This window comes from Physella acuta, unplaced genomic scaffold (assembly GCF_028476545.2).
Source record: "Physella acuta isolate Inbredline_101_S28 unplaced genomic scaffold, ASM2847654v3 ptg000589l, whole genome shotgun sequence".
Classification (NCBI taxonomy): Eukaryota; Metazoa; Mollusca; class Gastropoda; family Physidae; genus Physella; species Physella acuta.
The window spans coordinates 249,242-257,103 of NW_026732108.1; positions in this window are offsets into that span (position 1 = coordinate 249,242).

The following is a 7,862-nucleotide window of genomic DNA, read 5'->3' on the forward strand; positions in this document are numbered from 1 at the left end:
TCTAAAACAAAGTATTCCCACCAGATATTGTTAAAATTACGGTTAAAAATAGAAAGGGATTAGAATACCACATTTTCTATTTCAAGGAACATTGATTTTATTTTCTGATCGGCTTGAGTTTTTTTTTCTGGCAGTAAAACGCGTCTCTTATCTGGCCACGTTGTGCATCATACGAGCCGCATGCCAAATTGACTTTCGATTTTTCTTGAAAAACAAAAATTGGGGATAGCACTTCATTACGTGGTCGCTATGAAAACTAATTTTCGCTAATCATGAATTTTTAGATGAGCAATTTTTATAATCCGTCCTTAATTAAAATTTTAATTACTTGCCTGTGGCAATTAGAGTATGTAGATTTATAGAATCGTGTAATTAATCACAATTTTTAATGAAAAAAAATACCATTTCAGTACACGCACTTGATTACAAATGTAATGAATAAGTGCGCTCGTAATTTTATAAAAATTATTTTTTAATGAATGTTTTTGTGTTGAATTTAAATTAAATACTAATTATTAAACGTGTACCGTATTATTGTTTTTTCATCAGAAATATGAATATCCGACTTTTTAAAGATATTTTGTTTTCAGAATACATATAGGTATACATTTAGGTATATACATTTTATATGTGTTGATTTTTTTTTACTTATTATGTGCTTTGTATATGAAGATTACTGTTAACAGAAAAGTTAAATGAGAAAGATAAAATAGTTCTTTAATTACGCCTACAGTGCGTAATGAAGTGTACAGTTACGTTGTTGTTCACGTGTTCACATGTAATAAGAAATCTGAAGCTATTAATATTTAATTGTAAATCTAGCCAGTGTAAAGCCTAGCCGGGACGGCAAGATTGCTATTTTAATCCTGAGACAACCCGCGTGTCCGTGTTTGTCAATACAATTCTTGGCTCCACGCGGACCTCCAAGGAAGCTGCAAGTCTCGGCACTAACTGGCTCTGACGCTGCCCACCTCCCTGAAGTATAACATTGATCACGTGACCATTCTCAGGGTGGTTGTTTCAAATAGCCAGATACAGGGGCTTGACTCGGCTCTTGTTTTGTTTTCATGTACGTGGGAACTACACTCCTTCAGTCGTTAGCGAGAGACGGTGAGGGGGGGGGGGGAGGGGAGGAGATTTATTATTATGTATTATGATCATTCAATAAATATGATTTTAACGACGAGCTTCTTCATACACAACATGTTGTTTTGTTACGAAAACGCATATTATTACATTTGTTAACGTAATATATAAGACTTTGGGGAAATGTGTTCGGAGTGAAAGGAGTACTCGTACACTCGACTATCAACTCAAAAGTGTCGAGTTCGGATCCCCATTTGGACTTGTCTGCAGGACTTGTCTGCAGGACTTGTCTGCAGGACTTGTCTGCAACATTCTAAACACACCATACCTTTGTATAGCAATGTCGAGGAACATATGAATTCTACTTCATTTTCCCAATGGATTCTTAGGTTTGAAATGGGAACCTCACTTTAAAAAAAAAGATTGTGCAATAATATAGCTTTCTACTATATATATAAATATATATATATATATATAAATATATATATATATATATATATATATATATATATATATATATATATATATATATATATATATATATATATATAATTAATATTACCGATCTAGATGTAGATATTTTAGGATGCAGATAAAAGCCAAAAAATCTAAAATTGATCTTTGTGACCGCACCTAGTTAGGAATCTACGTACGACAGAAAACTCGACCTAGACAAAACTTTAATGATGCCCAAAAAATTGATGGAACAATCGTCATGTCAACAACCGTTGCCCAATATGTCGCCCCCATTGTGGTCTACTACTCCCACCCTCTACGTCATATTCTGCTCTCCCCTGGCACCCAGTGGCGCTGGGATTCTGGGATTTTAATAAAGTGGACGGCCCTCTATTATCCTCGGCTTTTGAAAATAAGGGAAGTTTCTCGGCGCGCGAGCACCTGGTATGGGTCGATAATTCATTTTGAAGAAATGTCCACCCTTGTGTCTCTCGACTGACACTGTCCAGTAATCGGAAGGACATCTACGCTGCTTGATAAGATAATGTGAACACAATGCTATATTCGATTATTTAGGAATCAATTATACAGTACAATAACGATATCGTAAAGAAAAACTGTAGTTATTTATTATTTAATTTTATATATATAATTTGAACTTAGTACTAAAATTCTTTGTTCGACAGCTTTTCTTTTAGAACTTGTGTATCATCTTGTTAATACCTGAACACCTAGTGGGTGGACTTAATCCACGCCATCACCTCAGGGAAATACTACATTTATAAACTGTAAATGAAATAGACTCAACTCACGTTTAGAAAGTGATACTATAACGATGGCATTGTGCGAGGTCTTTCAATTTGAATGATGTAAAATGTATCAACAATGAGTTGGTGCCCCGTCTGTCGGAGTAGCGTCCCCTGTGTGCGGCCGAGTGCTTTGTCAAAAAGTCAACTAGAGTTGTCTTTTCAGACCGCCGTGTTAAGGGGTAGATATCGGAGCTTAGTCCCTTCGCACTTCCCAAAATCCAAATGGAGGAACACTTGACCAATTGTGGCCCTACACGGGTTGTTTTTGAATAATTAAATCTCATATCAGTTATATATATATATATATATATATAATTATATATATATATATATATATATATATATATATATATATATATATATATATATATATATATATAAAGAAAGAAAGAGAGGGAGAGAGATAGATAAAATATAGACACCAAACATTTAAATTCCACCTTTGAGAAGAACAAGGATTTACCTGAATCTGTGTAATGACGTATAACAAGATTGGCTTTAGGCCTAGGAGACTATATGTAACGGCACTGGACACGAGACGCGTAGGCTACTCACGAGCTTCAGGTCAATCTCTCTCCTTGTATTTCTTTCTCCAATCTACTCCAACCTCTTTCAATTACTCTCCTATGTCCAATCTTCTCCAATCTTCTCCACTTTAAACAACATGACGCACCAAAAACAGTTGAATAGTGTCAATATTAGTTTTATGAATACATTTCCACAACTCAAAGAACGAAGTGGGTTTTATTGTTTGTGCAACTGACAACGATTTTAACTTTGAACTTGGTTTCTCTTTCATCAATGGACACGGGTTTTACCGCTATGGGCTAAAACACGGCAACTCTAAATGCAGATTTCTGCATCATCTCCCCTTACAACTAATTCGCTAAATTATCTTCGTTTTTAATCACGCGTTCTCCAAAGATGAAACGTTTAACACTAATTTGAAACCGCGTTTATTTTTGCGTTATTTGTTGTTTTTGTACGTTCAGTTAAAAACGCGTGAAATCAAATTATAGTTGCTCACCTAAAAATAGGCATCACACGGGCCACGACAAGGCTAATGGCGCGTACTTTGAGCAGAACTCTTCTTTTAGAAGTTTCTATTTAAGCAACATTACACAAACATTGACAATAATGGCATATTTGTCATGGCATATTTTTTTTCACAGCAGTTACAGCACTTTTAAATCTGTCTTTAGGACGGGATTTAAAAAAACACATATGTTATGGTTATTGTGGTCTGTTATATTTAAAATGGGAATAGTGTTCTTTTTTTATCTGAAGATGTATCATTCAAAATCTCGTGTCAAATCATTTAGTAACACGTGCTGTGGTCTGGCTAGCATAAACACGAATGATATCAGTGAGACATATTGATCAGGTTGAGCATATACAGAGACGATTGTTTAAAGTCTAGAGTTTAAATTATTAATGGCTAAGGTGACGATGGCTGTCCCGAAAGTCTCGAGTTCAGATCCAGGCCTTGATGCTGAAGAACGTCCTTGAGTCAACTCAGCTCTGGTGGGTACCTGAGCGTAGATCCTTCCTTATGCCAGGATCAATGGCACAGGTGTGTTTTGGGTACAGATGAGACAAGTTGATGATGAAGGATATGTTAAATCATGTTTATCTTTTAATATTGAATTTGTGACAAAAACGCTATGCAATTGGGTACGGCTAATCTACTAGTAACAATAAAATATATCTGAATTTAGTCGTACAGAAGATACATTGATGGACATGAAGCTAGCCATCCAATTCTCCTGAGTGTAATGGTAGGAAACATAAGAGCAGTAGGGTCTGTCTGGAGATAGATAAATTCACTAACCTAACAGACAGTCCCTTCAATGTTCAGTTCAAATAAGTCGTCGTTTTAGAATTAACCAATTGTCAATTTATATAAAACAGTAACCACCATCTAAATACGAGGGAAATAGATACGTTTAAAAAAATCAATCATCGTAAGTAGTTCGCTTAACTTTCGGTAGTTAAGTATTAAGAAGAAAAAATAACTCTTCCATTTAGTAACACTTATGGTTTCTAGTTGCCTCCCCTCACTCTGGCTAAAAGCCATCTGTCCCATTATATTGATGAAAGGAACTACACCGGTCAAATCTATAGAGATACTAGGACAAGGCTTTTGTACATCACGCGTCAATATGCCAGTCGGGATTAGACAATGTTAGCCATCCTTATCACAGTATTAGAACTACACACACATACACACACACATATATATATATATATATATATATATATATATATATATATATATATATATATATATATATATATATATATATATGTATATACCTAACCAGTAATAGTTAATATAAAGTATCCTTAATTCTCCTCCCACTAAGGAACGTGATGAACGTGACAGGATTACAACCAATCACAATAGACCTCAGTCGATGTTGGTACAGCAGTAGATACAAAAGTAGATCGGTAATGCGTAGGGTGTGTGCTATGCTGAATTTATGTTGTGGTGAAATAGTTGGCTAATAAGAAAATCAAGGACTAATATTTTGTAAATGTTGTTTCACTAGAAAGAAGTGGTGTTTTACTTTTTTTGGTATCTTAGTTAAAACCACGGAAAAACATATTACTACAATTATTTTGATTTTGTATTGTAGTAACAAGAGCGGGATGTATTGTTTCAAAAAGCCAGCTCTACTATAGTGATAAATGCTACAGTTGATAATTTAAATATCTGGGAACAAACTATGTTTATTACTTATAAACTAAAAGTCTTTTTAATTAGCCGGTCACAAATAAGATATAGGTCTTTATACAGTTAACTAATAAAAATAAATAGATTAATCATAACAGAAAGACAGATAAAGACGCAAACAGATACATAACGTGAACATTTAAAAAGAGTAAGACACTTAAGACACAAGGCTAGAGAGAGACCGAAACAGAAAAGACACAGAACAAGAAAGCCACAAAGACACGATCAGATGCTGATATACTCAGACAAGAATGGAGAGAAGGATGGCACCTTGCGTGTAGACTGACAAAGAAAAAAACAAGGACCGACAACTGGAATCAGTTACGTTGTTACAACAAGGGCCATCACCGACGAGACCCTGGTCTAAAAATAACCGTTGACTAACCGAGGAGGACACACTGGTATTTACCCCTCGGCCAGACCCTCAACCTGTCTGGGGAGATTTCGAGACTGTATGTCAAGGTTATCCCCCACACTTACCCGCCCCGCCGGTGGTGAAAAACTTGCTGAGGGTACCAACAGGACAACATAGAGTGGATGCTCGCCCTTGTGTTGAAGAGAACTCACCGTGAATAATGAATCACTTTCGTTATGAAATTTCCCAACTGAGTTTTAGAATTGAGTTTTGAGAAACAGGAGTCTATTGATAACTTACAGATTGATTTGAGATGGGTCATACGTAGTCCCTTCGCATCAAATGATGTTAATAAAACAGTGCCAGAAATGGGTGGTAGACGGTGTGGTCGTGTAGAAGAGCGTAACTGTTACATGCAGATATATGAGGCTTGTGGGGTGGGGGGGGGGGGGCAGCACACATCTCTCTGAGAAAACTCCCATGTCAAGTAGTGGCACCCTGGCAGCTGTTCGTGTATCAACGAATGAAAACATAAACCAAGAAAGGAAATCAGACCAGCAATCGCAGCCAACAAGATCGAACGTTATACAATATTAAGTTGAAGGAAAATCGATGTAATATTCAATTACGAATAATAAAATAATAATGAATGTAAACTTCATCAACTACAGCCGCTCAATGTCAAGGTGTGATATTCATCAGCTTTAAAGTGAAATCACTGGGTATTTCAATGAACGCTTCATTGCTCTGGCACTACAACATTTCAATGAACGCTTCATTGCTCTGGCACTACAACATTTCAACTAACGCTTCATTGCTCTGGCACTACAACATTTCAATGAACGCTTCATTGCTCTGGCACTACAACATTTCAACTAACGCTTCATTGCTCTGGCACTACAACATTTCAATGAACGCTTCATTGCTCTGGCACTACAACATTTCAATGAACGCTTCATTGCTCTAAACATGCAGTCCATAGCACGCTATGAGAAAGCTGATCAGCTATTGGGACTTTCTACATCCAAAAAATCAAACCAATTTTACAAGTTTTACCGTATGGGAATGCTTCAGTAAATACAATTCTATGACTATCATGTTGTGTTTATTTCATTCAAAAAGTAGTTTAACATGTGTTTAACACTTATTTTTTACTTATTTTAATGCTTAAAACGTATTTTTTTATGCTACAAATATACTTGGAGCGTTACTGTAAAGTAAATTGAATCATAATAATAGATTTTCATACATAATTATTCTTTGACAACAAAATGACGTAGTCCAAATAAGTTTTTACTTGGTTGTTTTACATCATCTTTAACTTGCCGAATGAAACTTAGAATAAATTGTCTTCTGAAGATGGATAACTGAGAGAATTTCGACAGGGTTCATAAACTTTTCTGATGAAAAACACTCAAAACCTTGATTAAGATAACATAGGCGTAGCTGTTTCCGTCGCCTATTTTAAATAGCTTATTGATCTGCCATTATCTGTTGTTGTATCAAGAAATTTTAGATCTCTAAACTGAATCAGAAGATATTCATGACCCAAAGGTCATCACAAGTCCGTGACACAGTTAATTAACCTTACAAACTTTGCTCTAGTGACGTAACACACCACGTTTGTTTTAGAAAATGAAATAACAAAAAATAAAGTACTGAAAACTGCTTGATGAAATAAACACGACATTGCAGAAGATTTACTTAAAAGATTTTAAGTGTTCACTCACTTAAAAACACGGGAATGATTTTATGCGACATGCCCAGAAATTAAATAGAACCTTCACGTGGAATTATTCTTAAGTCTGGCTTCCGATGGAACAAGAGTTTTTATTTTGTTGGTTATCGGACATTAGAAAAAAAATGCTAAAAATTGCTGAATAAAACAAGCTGAAGATCCTATTTGGTTTTCTTTATTTAAAAAAATTCAAACCAAATCTAAATGTCAATAGGATGGCATGCCGGCGCTCCTCTATACCCGAATGACCTTGACATATCTGAAAATAAATACTCCATCATTTTCAAGACGTTAACAATTTTCATGAATTAGTTTCCATAGCGACGTGTTTAAATTTTATTTTTATAAAAAATGTATTTTTAGATTGTAAAGAATGCAGTTTGTGAAAAAAAATATGCGGACTGCATCATCCCTTAAATTAATTGCGTAGGGTGGTGTGGGTGTGGTTGTGTGGGGTGTATGGTGGGGTTGTCTCGTGTGTGTGTGTATACGAACTGTGGGTTAGACTAGGTTCTCGGAGTTCAAAGATGTTTAACAAAAAAAAACACACATGAATTCCACATCATCAGAATCTATGGTATACACATAGACATATTGGTCTTTCATCCATGTTAACATTGTATAAAGAGATAGAATGCATTTGCTGTTGAATTAAAGACTTCGAATACACTTAAAAATATG